This window comes from Staurois parvus, unplaced genomic scaffold (assembly GCF_062004578.1).
Source record: "Staurois parvus isolate SC_StPar_1 unplaced genomic scaffold, SC_StPar_1.0 ptg001246l, whole genome shotgun sequence".
In the NCBI taxonomy this organism is placed as follows: domain Eukaryota; kingdom Metazoa; phylum Chordata; class Amphibia; order Anura; family Ranidae; genus Staurois; species Staurois parvus.
Window position 1 is genome coordinate 92,446 of NW_028319042.1, and position 18,307 is coordinate 110,752.

The 18,307-nt window shown below is 43.0% G+C and overlaps 1 long non-coding RNA gene across 1 annotated transcript; it reads left to right on the forward strand.

Moving 5' to 3' along the window:
- Positions 1 to 938: 938 nt before the first annotated feature.
- Positions 939 to 16,964, forward strand: LOC149437906 (uncharacterized). The gene is made up of 3 exons (XR_016307985.1): positions 939 to 1,071; positions 1,168 to 1,300; positions 16,780 to 16,964. It is a non-coding gene; the product is annotated as an uncharacterized LOC149437906 (long non-coding RNA).
- Positions 16,965 to 18,307: the final 1,343 nt, after the last annotated feature.

Here is an 18,307-nt window from a genome sequence, read left to right on the forward strand (position 1 = left end):
CACAGATCCTTCCTCCCCATCCAAATCCCCCTTCCTAGCACAACCCCTCTAAATCCCCCACAGCACAATCCTTCCCCCCATCATCCCTCCTAACACAAATCCCCCCAATCCTCCCTCCTAGCACAAACTTGCCCCGATCCCCTTTTCCTAGCACAAATCGTCCCCCAATCCTCCCTTCTAACACAACCCCCCCCATTCCCTTCTCCCCCATCAGGCTTCTCTGCTCCAGGCTGCTCTCCCCTTGTCCCAGAAGCGAGTGCAGATTTGGGGGAAGGCACTTAGTGGCCAAGCACAGTGAGCGTAGAAAGACCAGCCCGGCGGTGGGCATAGCGCACCCCCAGCACCCCCCTAGATCCGGCTGTGGTGGAGTGTAGGGAACACTCCACCGTGGCTGCACCCTAAGCGGCAGTGTGCCCTAGGCGGCTGCCTAGTTTGCCCAGTGGTAGCGCCAGCCCTGTGTAGAGCTCCAGCTGAACGGAGATGTTATTTCAGGGCTTCTGAAGGAATCCATACATGAAGGTGTTTCTCTATAGGTTCTTTAATCCTTCAAATTCTGCTGGGCTTTAAAAGCAGAGCCGGTAGTCGGCTACCTGAAATAAACAGCACTTTAATTAGCTGATTCATTTTACTACCAGGCAAAATTTCCTCCTTTTTTTAGTTTCTGGTGGCACAAGGGCTGCATTTACAGGTACCAGAGACCCGCTGCTACCTTCACATAACACCCCCGGGCCAGCGTTCCCCCCGCGCACTCGCTGCTTGCATCAGCAGGAAAAAACAAAACGTTACATTTATTGGGCGTCATTTACGATGCTCGTTAGAGCTATAACCCGGCTTGTGGAATTTGTCTGGCTCCCCCTGGTATCCCGGCTGCTGGGTGAGGGGGGGGGGGGGTGCACCAACCATCTGTTCATAAACTAAAATTAACCGTTGCTTTACGACCAAAACCAAGGCTGGTCGTGCGTGCTGCTTTCCGAAAAAGAGTGAAGAACAAATGAACATGGAAGCAAGAGCTAGAGTACTCCAGGATAAGCCGATATTGTCGAAATTCATTCATTTTCGTCTTTAATCTCGGTGAGATTTATGTATTTCTTCCAGATCTGTGCAGTAATCCAGCGTGAGACTTCCTGGAATAAAGACCTCTCACTGCTGCTCTCTCACCTTGTGCAGGGTGACTGGTCTTGTCTCCGCCCCCTCCTGTAGTTTTCTGTACAGGGTGGAGCCTGCTGGACCCCTCCCACAACTCTTCTCTCTCCATAGGCTATGTACAGCACAGTGATGATGTCACTGCTACTTTTACAAGGTAAGATCAGTGGTTTGCAATGGCATTTGGTGCACATAAAGTTGATTTATAGCCTTTTGGCTATTAGGGAATAGATTTAAATGAAGGTTTTGTGCCTGATTTACATATTTTTTTTGCTTTTATGCTACAATATGAACAGGATATGGGCAAAGGTTACAACAAATTTTCAACCAATTTTTTTGTGGCTATTGAGGAATGCATTTAAATTAAATTATTAATACTAATAATAAGAAGAATAAGAAGAATAAGAAGAAGATTATTATTAATAATAAGATTAATAATACGAATAATAATAATAATAATACAATTAATAATAATAATAAGATTAATAACAATAATATGATTAATGTTATTAATAATAATAATATGAATAATAATACTATTAATAATAATAATAATAATAATACGATTATTATTAATAATAATAATAATAATAATACGATTAATAATAATAATAATAATAATAATAATAATAATACGATTAATAATAAGATTAATAATAATAAGAAGAATAATAATAAGATTATTATTATTAATAATAATTAGATATATACTAATTAGGTTAATAGATCAAAATTTTTTGGCAGGGTTTTTTTGGCCAGTAATGGGAAATTTCCACCCACCCCCTGAAGTGGCCCATCCCAATGCCACCATTATTTATGCGGCGGCTGCTTACTTGCAACCTCCAATCACAATACTGAATGGGCAGCACAGTGGCTAGCACTTCCGCCTGGCAGTACTAGGATCGTTGGTTCAAATCCCAACCACAGCACCACCTGCCTGGCATTTACATGTTCTCTCTGTGCCTGCATGGGCTTCCTCCCACACTCCAAAGACATGTTGGTAGGTTAATTGGTTCCTGTCTAAGGCTCCATTCACACCTATGCAGTTTCCTTTTGGTCCGTTTTGCAGTGCTTTTCACACTTAGTTTTGCATTTTTTTTACATGCGTTTTTGTCGCGCTTTGTGTTTTGTTCAGCTCTTTTTTTTTTTTATAAAGTGGACATGTTTTTTTTTTTTGCTGGGCAGAATAAAAATGCAAGACACAAAATGCGGCAAAAACGCACTACCATGCATTTCAGCAACTTCTCCATTAACCACTTCCCGACCGGCCGTTGCATATAAACGGCCGGACGGTGGCAGTGCAGGGTCGGGTGGCCGTTTATAAACGGCCTCCCCGCACCCTGCTTGTGCGCGCTCCTCCGGACACAGTGAAACACCGATCGTCGGACGGGACCTCTGTACGAGGTCCCGCTCATGTGATCACTGATTGGCCAATCAGTGATCACATGCAAAGTAGTAAGCAAGATGTCACTTGTGACATCATTGCTTACTACGTGTGTAATCTGTGAATGATCATAGAGGTCACATGGTACAAGCCTATTCACAACAGGCTTGCACCATGTGACAAGCTGTGACCAATCACAGCTCACTCAGTACTTCTCAATGAGTGCAAGAATGAACACAGAGAGAAAGAGAAATGATTGCTTTTACATCCTGTATGGGTGTAAAAGCAATGTGTAAAAAAAAAAAAAAAATCTTCATCACCCCCCACAAGTAGTACAGTGTCACCATGGTGACACTGTACTGCTAGGGTGACAGTATGTAAAAAATAAATAAATAAATAAAAAATAATAATATAAAAAAATAAAATAAAAATGTAAAAAAAAATGTTTAAAAATTATAATTTTTGTTATAAACTATTTTTTTTTTACTAAAAAGATAACGGAATAAATTTTGGCAAAGATTTATGATGAAATATTATTTATTTGCAAAATTTTATAAAAAAAACACTTTTTTTCAAAATTTTTGGACTTTTTCATTTACATAGCAAAAAAAAATAAAAATCCCAGTGGTGAATAAATACCACCAAAATAAAGCCTTATCTGTTTAAAAAAATGGTAAAAAATTCATATGGGTACAGTGTTGCATGACCGCGTAATTGTCATTCAAAGCGTGATAGCGCTGAAAGCTGAAAATTGCCCTGGTCAGGAAGGGGGTAAAAGTGTCCGGTCTTAAAGTGGTTAAACTCTATTCTAGCAAAAATGCTGCTTTTTGCTTTCAGGGCCGGTTCACACTATAGAAACGCAGTCCATATGCATTCCGGATGTGTTTTTGCAGATGCGTTTTTGATGAGTTCCAGTGCACAGCCATCCCGAGCAGTGTGCCCAAGCTGACAGGGAGGAAGACTGTTTGTAAACAGAACAGTCTTCCTCCTCGTCGGTGATTGTCGGTGCCGGTGGGTAATCACCAGCTATGACCCGGTGATTGACATCCGCAGCTGCAAATGGCGGTGCGGGTAGGGAGCAAGCCCCCTACCCGGAAATGAAAATCACGTATATATGTGACTTTGCGCATCTGTGCCGCCGTGTAGCAGTATTTCTGATATACGGTGGCAGGGAAGCGGTTAAACATTGTTTTGGATTACATTCCTTAAACAGAAAGGTAGCCCTGGCTGGAAGGCATATTTAGCACACCAGGCTGCTATACCCATAGGGACCAACATGGCTGTACTCTTTGTTAAAGGTGAACTTACACTTTATTGCAACGCACCTTAATGCACAACATTCGTTGTGTATTCAGCAGCAAAGAATTTCTGAAACAAATTTTTAAAAAGTTGTCAACTCTGTCGTAAGACAATGATTTCTACACGGGAGGAGGTGGGGAGAGAGCAGTCCAATATCGGGTGATGGGATAACCATTCAGAATGGTTACAACCTCACTCACCTTTACTCCCTATCTACAATTTGGCATCAGTGTGGAGATTCCCGCTGGCAGCCTCCAGTCCAAGCAGCCATCCAATGTTTCTTCATTGCCGGAGCACTCTTGATTTGGGTCATTCAGAGAATTGTCACTGCCAAGAGCCCTGAGAGATAAGAGCAGATGATCTTAGGATCTGAGGAAACAATATATTCAAATATAGAAAGCTGCTCATAATAAAAATATTTTCAAATATGATAATGACTGGTTTTATGCCTATGACATGCAAATTCATCAAAATATGCAGTATTTTCTCCAGCCCCTCCTAACCTACCTTCTCTTTTGGTAGCTGTCAGTCTGTTGCCCTAGGCTGAGGCCATGCATAGTGCAGGTCAGTGACCAAACTTGAGTCTATAGCTTTTCTCCAACTCTGTCTGTCTACTCACATTGGCTCATTATGTCTATTACTGTATGCTATAAGCAAGTAAGAATTTGGCATCTTACACAGTGGAGAGGAATGGTTGTGATGCAGTTGTCCAGACAGGGATGACTTTGACACAGTTGTCCAGACAGGGATGACTTTGACACAGTTGGCCAGAGAGGGATGACTTTGACACAGTTGGCCGGAGAAGGGTGATTGTGATGCCAGCTGGCCAAAGAAGGTTGAAGTTGATGCAGCTGGCCAGAGAGGGATGACTGTGATGCAGTTGGCTAGCAAAGGTTGCAGTTGACACAGTTGGCCAGAGAGGAATGATTCTGATGCAGTTGGCTAAAGAAAGTTGACATTGATGCAGTTGGCTAGAAAGGGATGATTGTGAAGCAGTTGGCCAGAGAAGGATGATTTTGACGCAGTTGTCCAGAGAGGGATGACTTTAGCACAATTGGCCAGAGAGGGATGACTTTGATGCAGTTGGCTAGAGAGGGATGATTGTGGATCAGTTGGCCAGAGAAGGATGATTTTGACACAGTTGTCCAGTGAGGGATGACTTTAACACAATTGGATAGAGAGGGATGACTTTGACACAGTTGGCCAGAGAGGGATGCTTTTGATGCAGTTGGTCAGAGAGGGGTCACTTTGATGCAATTGGCCAAAGAGGAGTCACTTTGACATAGCTGGCCAGAGAGAAATTCCTATGATGCAGTTGGCTAGAGAAGGATCCCTTTGATGCAGTTGGCCAAAGAAGGAGGACTTTGACACCATTGGCCAGAGAGGGATGACTGTGACACAGCTGGCCAGAGAGGGATGACTGTGATGCAGTTGGCCAGAGAGGGATGACTGTGACACAACTGGCCAGAGAGGGATGACTGTGACACAACTGGCCAGAGAGGGATGACTGTGACGCAGTTGGCCAGAGAGGGATGACTGTGACGCAGTTGGCCAGAGAGGGATGACTGTGACGCAGTTGGCCAGAGAGGGATGACTGTGACGCAGTTGGCCAGAGAGGGATGACTGTGACGCAGTTGGCCAGGGAGGGATGACTTTAACACCATTGGCCAGAGAAGGATCACTATGATGCAGTTGCCCAGAGAAAGATGACTTTGACACCGTTAGCCAGAAAAGAATAATTTTGATACAGTTGGCCAGAGAGGGATCTGTTTGACACAGTTCTCCTCCAATTGTGTCTGTTGACCTTATATTGGCTCACCATGTCTATTAAAGTCTGCCACCTTCCTGGCTGGAGGACATCAGGAGCATCAGCTAGCCCTTTCTTCTCTTGTCTGACTTTCCCCAGTGTGACTCTTTCATATATTGAATTTCAGTTCTTTCAATCATGGAGGGCTCAGCATCAGATGTGGGTGTTGCCTAGGGTGGTTTGCATGCAAATACAGCCTGCCTAGGAACACTCACTGCTTCTGACTGACATCCACCCATCGAGGCATTTTGATATTTGCATCACTCCTCTGAAGAGCCAGCTCACTGCTTGTATCAGGGCTGAGGACTGTTGAAAGGAGTACTGGGACTGGGTCAAATGATGTTTTAATCAACCCCTCCCACCAACCATGATTTACATACAGAAGCACAGAGACCCAGTGATGACATCACTGGGTCTAAAACAAGGCATGTGATGAAAATATAAAGGTCTCACTTAAAAATTATGTTAGGATGTTGATGGAGGAACCAGAAAAGGCAAAAAATAAGAACATGAAGCTTCAGCCTTAAGTTCCCCTTCTACTTTCCTCCTCTTCCTCTTTCTATTCAATAGAACTTATGCCTTGTATCAATTTCCAGTGACCAATATTAAAAAAGGCGACTTTTGCTGCATTCGGCTGCTGAAAGTAATCTGTCAGATCAAAGTGGAACAGTTGAAAGCAGATCTGAGAGACGGCAAAGTCGGGGTATGTCCGAAAGTGGCAAGACAATATTTCTTCAAAAGGAAGTCAATCTGCACTTTGCAGCCTTATTATCTCTCTGAAGGTTTGGTCTGCACTTGGAACGGCAGTTAGATGAAACTCAAATCATTATTCATTGTGCTCCACGTCCACGAAAAGTGTGATTGGTTGGTATGAGAGAAGCAATTTCTTCCATTTTATATATGTCAACCCCATTAAACTTAAAGGGAATGTACAGACTGTTTCATTTTTTTGGGATACACAGGATAAATATAGACTTAAAAAGGACCAGCTAGACATACAGTATATCATCTGATTAATATGCTTTAACCACTTCAAGTCCGGACCAGGGGTGGACTGACAACTCATGGGGCCCCCGGGCAATAGGGGATCATGGGGCCCCTGTGTCCTTGCCCAAACTCAAAAAAGCCTATGAAAAAGGTACCAGGGGCATCTCATGTGGCCCCCTACTGACCCCGGGCCCTCGTGCAGTGCCCGAGTTTCCAAATAATCAGTCCGCCCCTGGTCCGGACACTTTCAGCCCCCTTCCTGCCCAGGCCAAATTTCAGCGCTATCACACTTTGAATGACAATTGCACGGTCATGCAACACTGTACCCATAGGAATCTTTTAATATTTTTTGAGACAGATACAACTTTATTTTGGTGGTATTTATTCACCGCTGGGATTTTTATTTTTTTTTTATAAATGAAAAAGTTCAAATATTTGGAAAAAAAGTGTTTTTCTTATACAATTTTGCAAATAAATAATCTTTCTTCATAAGTCTTGGCCAACATTTATTCAGTTATATTTTTAATAAAAACAAAATTACCCAAATTAGTTTTTAACCAAAAATTATAATTTTTCAAACTTTTTTACATTTTTATTTAAATGTTTTATATATTTTTTTTAAATTTTTACATGCTGTCACCCTAGCAGTACAGTGTCACCATTGTGACACTGTACTACTTGTGGGCGGTGATGTTTTTTTTTTCATACTGATTGCTTTTACACACATAAAGACTGTAAAAGCAATCATTTCTCCTTTTCTCTGGCTGCATTCTTGCAGCCATTGAGAAATACTGTGTGAGCTGTGATTTGTCACAGCTTGTCACATGGTACAAGAATGTTGTGAATAGCCTTGTACCATGTGATCTTGGTGATCATTCACAGATTTCACACGTAGTAAGCAATGATGTTAGAAGTGACATCTTGCTTACTACTCTTCATGTGATCACTGATTGGCCAATCAGTGATCACATGATCGGAACCGCACACAGAGGTCCCGTACAACGATCGGTGTCCCACTGTGCCTGGAGGACACAGTGGTCGCCGGATCGTGGTGCTGCATGCTCCCAGGGAGCGCGCAGAAACAGGGAGCGGGGAGGGCGTTTATAAACAGCCACCCGCCCCTGTCTGCTCCTGTCCGGCCGTTTATATACATGGGTCGGACAGGAAGTGGTTAATGTTTGATAAGCCTCATGTGGAGTTTGCAATTATAAATGTAAATGGGTGCAGACATACCTTCTCACTACACAGTGGCTGTGCTTTACTGCTCCTTATTACAATGCAAGCGTATGAGTCACATGACCCACTTAAAACAATGCATTCCCTGGGTAACTAACATTTCAACAGTTGCTAATAAAGGAGGCTGATTTATTGAAAAAAAAATGTGTTTGCTTCCTTCAGTTTCTAATCGGCAAATTCTTATCAGGGATGAGCTTGAGTTTTTTTCCAAATTGGGCACCATGGCCAGATCTAGGGGGGTGCTGGGGTGGGATATGCCCCCAGATTCTAGTTGTTCCCCCCTCTGCTGAGTGCCCTGCCTGCAGTGACCCCTGTCCTCTGTCCTGCCGGCAGTGGCCCTTGTCCTCTGTCCTGCCAGCAGTGGCCCCTGTCTTGCCCAAAGGTATGCTTGTCCTCTGCCCTGCCAGAAGTGACTCCTGTCCTCTACCTGCCAGTTGCAAACCCCTGTCCTCCACCCTGCTGACCCCTGTCTTCAGCTCTGCTGTCCCCTATCCTCAGCTCTACTGACCCCTGTTCTCTGCCCTGTTGACCCCTGTGCATTGCCCTGCTGACCCCTGTCTTCAGCTCTGCTATCCCCTATCCTCAGCTCTACTGCCCCCTGTTTTCTGCCCTGCTGACCCATCTGCATTGCCCTGCTGACCCCTGTGCATTGCCCTGCTGACCCCTGTGCATTGCCCTGCTGACCCCTGTCTTCAGCTCTGCTGTCCCCTATCCTCAGCTCTACTGAGCCCTGTTCTCTGCCCTGTTGACCCCTGTGCATTGCCCTGCTGACCCCTGTCTTCAGCTCTGCTATCCCCTATCCTCAGCTCTACTGCCCCCTGTTTTCTGCCCTGCTGACCCATCTGCATTGCCCTGCTGACCCCTGTGCATTGCCCTGCTGACCCCTGTCTTCAGCTCTGCTGTCCCCCTATCCTCAGCTCTACTGACCCCTGTGCATTGCCCTGCTGACCCCTGTGCATTGCCCTGCTGACCCCTGTCTTCAGCTCTGCTGTCCCCCTATCCTCAGCTCTACTGACCCCTGTGCATTGCCCTGCTGACTTCTGTACACTGCCTTATTGACCCCTGTACACTGCCCTGCTGACCTTCCATTCTGTGCTCCCCTGACATTTTTTATTGCACTCCCACATCAGAAAGACTAGATCCAGCCCTGTTGGGTATGGTCTGAATTCTGAAGTTGGCTGTATTTCTGGCCCAATGAGCTGCTGCCAGTGTACAATGGGGCAGGGATGCTCATGACATCATTAATGTAATCTGGTCACATGGCCATATTAGGTCAGCTGTACGTACAAAAAGGTGGAGATGCCCATGACATCATTGGCCTAATATGACCACATGACCATATTAGTACCATGGCATTGTTCTAATATGGCCATGAGGGGGTATTAGGTTGATGATGTCATGAGCATCCCCACACCATTGTTAGGTGCAGCTGCATGGTGAGGAATCTCCAGCCCACAGCCCATTGGGATGGCGGGATGGGATTATTTACAGCTTTTCTTAGCTTTGAACAAACTGAGTTTGGACAAAGTTTGGATTGGAATCCAGCTCATCCATAGTCTTTATGTTAAAGATTATCTTCAAGGGTACCCCCCCCCTTCCCCTCTAAAATCTAAACGGCACACCCCCACCCCTATATATTTAATCCAAAAATTTGAAAAAATTAAATTAATGCCCAATTTCTTACCTGAGTCTATAGTCAGATGACACATCAGTTCCCTTGTCTTCCTTCTTCTGCACTGCAGAGCGAGAAGGTCCTTCTTGAAGCACCCAGGTTTCTCCCTGCTGACGTGGACACCTCCCATTGGCTGAAGTAAGAGCTTATTATCTGGATCCTCATAGGGTTCTGAAGCTTTTACTGGCAGCTTGATGATGCCATGATGAGGGGTGGCAACAAGAACGGTTGACAGGAATGGACAGCACTGGTGGATCTCTGGTCTCCTCTACCAGAAGAGGTGCCTCAGAGAGTTACATGATGGTGGACTCATGAGTACAAAGAGGTGATAAAGGGTTTTTTTCTTTTTGTGAATGAGTGGGAGTAGGGTGGGTGTGGGAGACTGAGGAGATTATGATTTCCCAGGGATGGATTATAATACAATAAAAAAAAATATGGGCAACCATGCATGGAAAAAAATGGCTTTAACATAAACATTGAAAGTGTGTACAATACACTTCAATGTACAGTCATGGCCGAAATTGTTGGCACCCTTGATATTTTTCCTGAAAATCAAGTATTTCACACAAAAAAGGTATTGCATTAACACATGTTTTGCTATACACATGTTTATTCCCTTTGTATGTATTGGAACAAATATAAAACAGAGGCAGAAAAGCAAATATGACATAATGTCACACAAAACCCCAAAAATGGGCTGGACAAAAGTATTGGCACCCTTAACTTAATATTTGGTTGCACACCCTTTGGAAAACATAACTGAAATCAGTCGCTTCCTATAACCATCAATAAGCTTCTGACACCTCTCACCCGGAATTTTGGACCACTCTTCCTTTGCAAACAGCTCCAGGTCTCTCTTATTGGAAGGACACCTTTTCCCAACAGCAATTTTAAGATCTCTCCACAGGTGTTCAATGGGATTTAGATCTGGGCTCATTGCTGGCCACTTCAGAACTCTCCAGCGCTTCTTTGCCATCCATTTCTGAGTGCTTTTTGACGTATGTTTGGGGTCATTGTCCTGCTGGAAGACCCAGGATCTTGGACGCAAACCCAGCTTTCTGACACTGGGCCCTACAGTGCGACCCAAAATCCTTTGGTAATCCTCAGATTTCATGATGCCTTGCACACAGTCAAGGCACCCAGTGCCAGAGGCAGCAAAACAACCCCAAAACATCATTGAACCTCCACCATATTTTACCGTAGGTACTGTGTTTTGTTCTTTGTAGGCCTCATTCCGTTTTCGGTAAACAGTAGAATGATGTGCTTTACCAAAAAGCTCTATCTTGGTCTCATCTGTCCACAAGACGTTTTCCCAGAAGGCTTTTGGCTTACTCAAGTACATTTTGGCAAACTGTAGTCTTGCTTTTTTATGTCTCTGTGTCAGCAGTGGGGTCCTCCTGGGTCTCCTGCCATAGCGTTTCATTTCATTTAAATGTCGACGGATAGTTCGCGCTGACACTGATGCTCCCTGAGCCTGCAGGACAGCTTGAATGTCTTTGGAACATGTTTGGGGCTGCTTATCCACCATCCGGACTATTCTGCGTTGCAATCTTTCATCAATTTTCCTCATCCGTCCACGACCAGGGAGATTAGCTACAGTGCCATGGGTTGCAAACTTCTTGATAATGTTGCGCACTGTGGACAAAGGCAAATCTAGTTCTCTGGAGATGGACTTGTAACCTTGAGATTGTTGATATTTTGCCACAATTTTGGTTCTCAGGTCCTCAGACAGTTCTCGTCTCCTCTTTCTGTTGTCCATGCTTAGTGTGGCACAGACAGACACACAATGCAAAGGTTAAGTGAACGTCTCTCCTTTTTATCTGCTTTCAGGTGTGATTTCTATATTGCCCACACCTGTTACTTGCCCCAGGTGAGTTTACAGGAGCATCACATGCTTGTAACATTCTTATTTATCCGCAGTTGTGAAAGGGTGCCAATACTTTTGTCCAGCCCATTTTTGGAGGTTTGTGTGACATTATGTCGAATTTGCTTTCTTTCCTCCCTTTTTTTGTTTTGTCCCAATACACACAAAGGGAATAAACATGTGTATAGCAAAACATGTGTTAATGCAATACGTTTCGTGAGAAATACATGATTTCCTGGAGAAATATCAAGGGTGCCAACAATTTCGGCCATGACTGTATGTGGCTTTACAGTGAGCTATAGATTTCTAAATACAGTACCATATGTAACCTGTGGCCTATGGCCCTTTGGCACTTACTGTGTGGCCCTCAGGGTCCCTGTAGATGTTAGTCTGTGTTCTCCTTGCCTTGGTGCTTAAATGACAAATATTCTTATCATAGGTTTATTTCTTTGACATTATGTTACTTTTTCTGTGCTGTTCGTCTCTTCTCTTTTTATATATTTTTTATCCTTCGATCTTCTATCATGGATCTGGCTCAGAGAAATACCCAATGTGGCACAATTCTTTTACCCCCAGTTCACATCTATGCGGCCATGCGGGCTGCGTTTTGCACGGGCATGAGAGCCATTCATTTGAATGGACTCCCGTGCCTGTGACACACAGGGAAGAAGTCCCTGCACTACTTTGGAAAACGCAGCCCGCAAGGGAACCTCGGTTCCCAGTATGGTTGCGTTTTCCAGTGCGGGCAGCGCGCCACTAGAACCAGTGATGTATTTAGGTTTTGTGCTGCCCTAGGCAACACAAAAATTGCCCCCCCCCCCCCCACGGAGAAACTGACATTGACCAACAACACCCAAGCTTCCTACCCGAGAGAGCTTTCCATTACCACTGCCCCCATATACCATCCACCACCCCCCATGGCAAGAGAAAGAGAGACACTAACCTTCACAGCTCTGGGACATCCCCAAATGAGAGTCGGGTTGTACATTACACCATCTCTCGGAACCCACCAGGTCCCCATGACATGTGTGTCCCTTCTTCCATCCCTTCTTCCAAGGGGCAGTGCTGCCCCCCCTGAAAAATGTCGCCCTAGGCAAATGCCTTGTTTGCCTTGTGGTAAATACACCCATGATTAGAACTAATGGCACCTGCCCGCGGGTCCGCATTTCTCTGTGAGGGTGGTGCGGCTGCACAGATTTTCATGCAGATCCGCAGTGGCACCATCTACACAGATGTGAACCTAAGGTTGAAGGAAGCGGTAGGAAGCACATAAGTGGAAGCATTGATATGTATAGGGGCTGTAATCATAGTGTTCTCTAGCAGTGTTATGTAATGTGTCATCAGTCTCTGACTGTCTTGAGACGTTTGTCCCAAGTCTCCAACAACTCTAAAAGCATGTCTGCAGTCTTTGACCATCTCTTGTGTTATATCTGCAATATCTGACCATCTCTTGTAGTATGTCTGCAATCTCTTGTAGTATGTCTGCAATATCTGACCATCTCTTGTGTTATGTCTGCAATCTCTGAGCATCTCTTGTACTATATCTGCAATCTCTGAGCATCTCTTGTACTATATCTGCAATCTCTGACCATCTCTTGTAGTATGTCTGCAATCTCTGACCATCTCTTGTACTATATCTGCAATCTCTGACCATCTCTTGTGTTATGTCTGCAATCTCTGACCATCTCTTGTACTATATCTGCAATCTCTGACCATCTCTTGTGTTATGTCTGCAATCTCTGACCATCTCTTGTACTATATCTGCAATCTCTGACCATCTCTTGTACTATATCTGCAATCTCTGACCATCTCTTGTACTATATCTGCAATCTCTGACCATCTCTTGTAGTATATCTGCAATCTCTGACCATCTCTTGTAGTATATCTGCAATCTCTGAATATCTCTTGTACTATATCTGCAATCTCTGACCATCTCTTGTACTATATCTGCAATCTCTGACCATCTCTTGTAGTATATCTGCAATATCTGACCATCTCTTGTAGTATGTCTGCAATATCTGACCATCTCCTGTAGCATGTCTGCAATCTCTGACCATCTCCTGTAGCATGTCTGCAATATCTGACCATCTCTTGTAGTATGTCTGCAATCTCTGACCATCTCTTGTAATATGTCTGCAATCTCTTGTAGTATGTCTGCAATATCTGACCATCTCTTGTGTTATGTCTGCAATATCTGACCATCTCTTGTGTTATGTCTGCAATCTCTGAGCATATCTTGTACTATATCTGCAATCTCTGACCATCTCTTGTACTATATCTGCAATCTCTGACCATCTCTTGTAGTATATCTGCAATCTCTGACCATCTCTTGTACTATATCTGCAATCTCTGACCATCTCTTGTACTATATCTGCAATCTCTGACCATCTCTTGTAGTATATCTGCAATCTCTGACCATCTCTTGTAGTATATCTACAATCTCTGACCATCTCTTGTACTATATCTGCAATCTCTGACCATCTCTTGTACTATATCTGCAATCTCTGACCATCTCTTGTAGTATATCTGCAATCTCTGACCATCTCTTGTACTATATCTGCAATCTCTGACCATCTCTTGTACTATATCTGCAATCTCTGACCATCTCTTGTAGTATATCTGCAATCTCTGACCATCTCTTGTAGTATATCTACAATCTCTGACCATCTCTTGTACTATATCTGCAATCTCTGACCTTCTCTTGTAGTATATCTGCAGTCTTTGACCGAACTCTTGTAGTATGTCTGAGATCTCTGATCATCTGAAGTCTTTGACCATCTCTTGAAACTTGTTTGCAGTCTCTGATCATCTCTTGTAGTATGGCTGTAGTATGTAGTATAACTGCAATCTCTGGCCACACCTTGCAGCAGGTCTGAGATCTCTGACCACCTCTTGTAGTATGTCTCCAATCTCTGACCATTTCTTGTAGTATGTCTACAGTCTCTGGTCATTTCTTGTAGCATGTCTGCACTCTTTGACCCAACGTTTGTAGTATGTCTGCAGTCTCTAATCATCTCTTGAAGTATGTCCGCAGTCTCTGACCATCTCTTATGTCAAATCTGCAGTCTTTGACCATCTCTTGCAGCATGGTTTCAGCCTCTAAACATTTCCTGTAGTGCATCTGCAGCCTCTGACCATCTCTTGTAGTATGTCCACAGTCTCTGATCATTTCTTGTAATATGTCTGCAGTCGCTGATCATCCCTTGTGACTGCAGTCTCTGACTTTCCTTTGTAGCTTACCCATTGTCTCTGACCATCTACTTTTGCATATTTACAGCCACCGACTACCTTTTTCAGTGTGTCTGCAGTCTCTGACTACCTTTTGCAGCATGCCCATAGTGTCTTGCCATCTGAGAGTTTTTTTCTTGTTAAGTATTACATCTTGTAAAATTGATATGTGGCCCTTTGGTGATGTCAGGGGTCACACTAAGATCCTCTATATCAACAGCATTAAACACCACTGCTATATACTAATTACCTACTGTACATCTATAGAGAAATTTCCTTGAAGTGTTTTTAAATATTGACAACAGAAATTTGATTTGAATAGTTACAATGTTACAATCAGCAGTTACAATGTTAAAATGTCACACAATCAGTAGTTACAATGTTACACAATCAATAATTAATCTCCCTGGCGGTATTCCCGAGTGTAGCTCGGGGTAAAATGTCAGTACCAAAAGCGGTGACCCCCCCGAGCTACACTCGGGCTTACCATGCGGCGCTGCATAGTGAGTCCCTGCAGCACTTACCTTGTCCTTCGCTCCCGCGATGTGTCCCCTGCAGCGTCCCCGGCCATCTCCTCCAGCCGATGCCGGCATCCGGCTTCTGTGTTCAGGTCCCTGTGACGTCAGGACGTACGGGCGCCACCGGCGGCGGGAAATTTGAAAATTTAAAAGAATGTAATTTTTTTCAAAATGATTTTACATAGTAAAACATTGCTGTTTCAACCCATTTCACATACATTGTGTCCCGAGTGCTTTGTCCTGTCCCCTGGCTACATTTTGACTGTTCTTTCTGCCTGGAAACTGAGAAATGTCCATGGCGTCCAAAAAGTGTCCCTTTAGGTCAAAAGCGGGTTTAGACCAGCTAGAGAACAGCGATAGTAAATCAGAACCACTTGCAGAATTGAGTGATAATGATTGGTGGGGGAAATTCCTCATCAGACACTGAAAACGATTCTGCGACTTTGCTCAGCGATGTGCGAACTTGGCGCTCTAGTTCACATTTCAGTGTTTTTGGTTTGATTATATTATTGAATTAAATGTATTATTATTATTTTTTATGATTATTTATTAAATTATAATTTATGATTTTGTGTTTAAAATTTTATCATACCCGGGATGTTTAATAGACTCTTGTTCAGACAGATTTCAGTGAGTTATTCCTAAATATTACAGCCTACAATAAGAAAAAAACTACATATTTCCATGCAAAATAATGGTACCGCTTTCAGCACCAAAAATCTGAAATAATCAGATCGCCAGGGAGGTTAAAATGTTACACAGTCAGTAGTTAGAATGTTATACAGTCAGTAGTTAGAATGTTACACAGTCAATAGTTAAAGTGTTACACAGTCAGTAGATAAAATGTTACACAGTCAGTAGTTAAAATGTTACACAGTCAGTAGTTAGAATGTTACACAGTCAATAGTTAAAATGTTACACAGTCAGTAGTTAGAATGTTACACAGTCAGTAGATAAAATGTTACACAGTCAATAGTTAAAGTGTTACACAGTCAGTAGATAAAATGTTACACAGTCAATAGTTAAAGTGTTACACAGTCAGTAGTTAGAATGTTACACAGTCAGTAGATAAAATGTTACACAGTCAATAGTTAAAGTGTTACACAGTCAGTAGATAAAATGTTACACAGTCAATAGTTAAAGTGTTACACAGTCAGTAGTTAGAATGTTACACAGTCAGTAGATAAAATGTTACACAGTCAGTAGTTAGAATGTTACACAGTCAGTAGATAAAATGTTACACAGTCAGTAGTTAGAATGTTACACAGTCAGTAGTTAAAATGTTACACAGTCAATAGTTAAAGTGTTACACAGTGAGTAGTTAGAATGTTACAATAAACTTACCGGATAATTGCACAGTTGTGTACATTGGTCCAAGTTTAATTTTTCTTTTTTTTAACTCAGGAAATAAATTCTTAACCAGCAGCCAACATTTTACTGCAAAGTCATTACTGCAATGTATTTAATGTTGACCTTGTGGGTCTGTAGAGAAGGTCGTAAAGATACCGTCATAACGTGATATAAAATGCAAAGCTCAGGACAGACTATTATATTCCTGCACAAGAACTTTTATCAAAATTTTAATGTTTTTTTTTCTTGCCTCCCGCTAGAAATTCAGAGTCTTTTCTCTCTTTGTTTCAGGACACAGTCGGAGTTTGAGCATATTTAATACATGCATAACCTTTATAAAATATACATCTCCTAAAATAGTGAGCCATATCGCTCGGCTCCGCCACGGTAAAATGGAAGATCTGTATCAGTGTGTATCGCGGTATCTCCAACGCACAGATCCGTCATCTAAATAAAACATTGCTGCTTTATCTGTCTTTCTGGAAACATCTCGTCTCTTGTGTATGCATTGTAGAAGGTTCTGTATCACCTTATTAAAAGAGTCAAACATCTAGATATTTAACGCTCAAAGACCTACAGATTTCATTTCTGGTTTTTATGTCTAAGTAGATCAATTTTGTAAGCAGAAATGGTAAAAAGATAAATACATAGAAATTCATATTCAGGAGCACTTTTACCAGTCAAAAGATTTGTATTTCTGTCCATCCAGTCCTGGGATTTAAACTGGTCTAACACAGCGAAGCCTTATCTGACAGGGGAGGAGACCTGATTTTTCTCAGCTGCAGTTAAAGAGGAACTTCATTCCCCTTTAGTTTTGGTGCCATCATATTTGTTTCATCTGATGCATGTGCAGATGTTCCAAGGGCTCTGAGCCATGCACATCCCATGTATGGGAAACCTGCACGTGCGTACATATAACTCAGGGCTCTGTAGGGTTGCCACCTCATCCCTTCAAAACCGCACACATATTAATTACACAGGTTCTAATGCTGATTTAATGCAGATAAGGCCCTAAGTGAGTTTAATTATCAGCTTTATCAGCCACAGAACCTGTGTAATTAATGTGTTCAGTTTTAAAGGGATGAGGTAGAAACCCTAGGGCTCAAGCAGCACCTGAAGCCCTGCAGCATATATGCACACATCCAGACTGCAGAGGTAGTGGGGGAGGGGGGCAGAGTCAAGCTAGTTAGGCAACAAAATCAAAGAAATGAGTGCTTGCAAAGATAAAACTGTACTATCCAATAACCAACCAGATTCTAGTGTTTGGAGCCCCCCAAAAAAAGAGATTTGGCCAATCAGCATGTACATGGAAATAGGCAAGGTGTGAAGATGGCTGAGAAGAGATCATGTGGGGAGGAGATGAACAGCAGACAGCCAATCAACAGGCAGGAAGCTAGTGGACAATAAATCAAAAGATAGGTGACAACCAGCAAACATGCAGGAGACCAGAAGACAACCAACCAAAAATGAGGTGGGGAACAGACAACCAACCAATCAAGAGGTGACCATTAGACAACCAACAAATAGAGAGGTGGCCAGAAGACAACCAACTAATAAAGAGATGGTCAGCAGACAACAAACTAATAAAGAGGTGGCCAGCAGAAAATCAACCAAAAAAGATGAGGGGAGCAGACAACCAACTAATAAATAGGTGGCCAGCAGACACCAACCAATAAAGACATGGAAAGAAAGCGCCTCTAAGTGTAGTATTGGCAGTTTATTAACAAAGATAAAATTCTACTTACAGGAAGTCAAAACGTGACAGGCTCATCGTAATAAATTGACCGATGTTCCTGATGGTATGGGTTTAAGGGCCGTC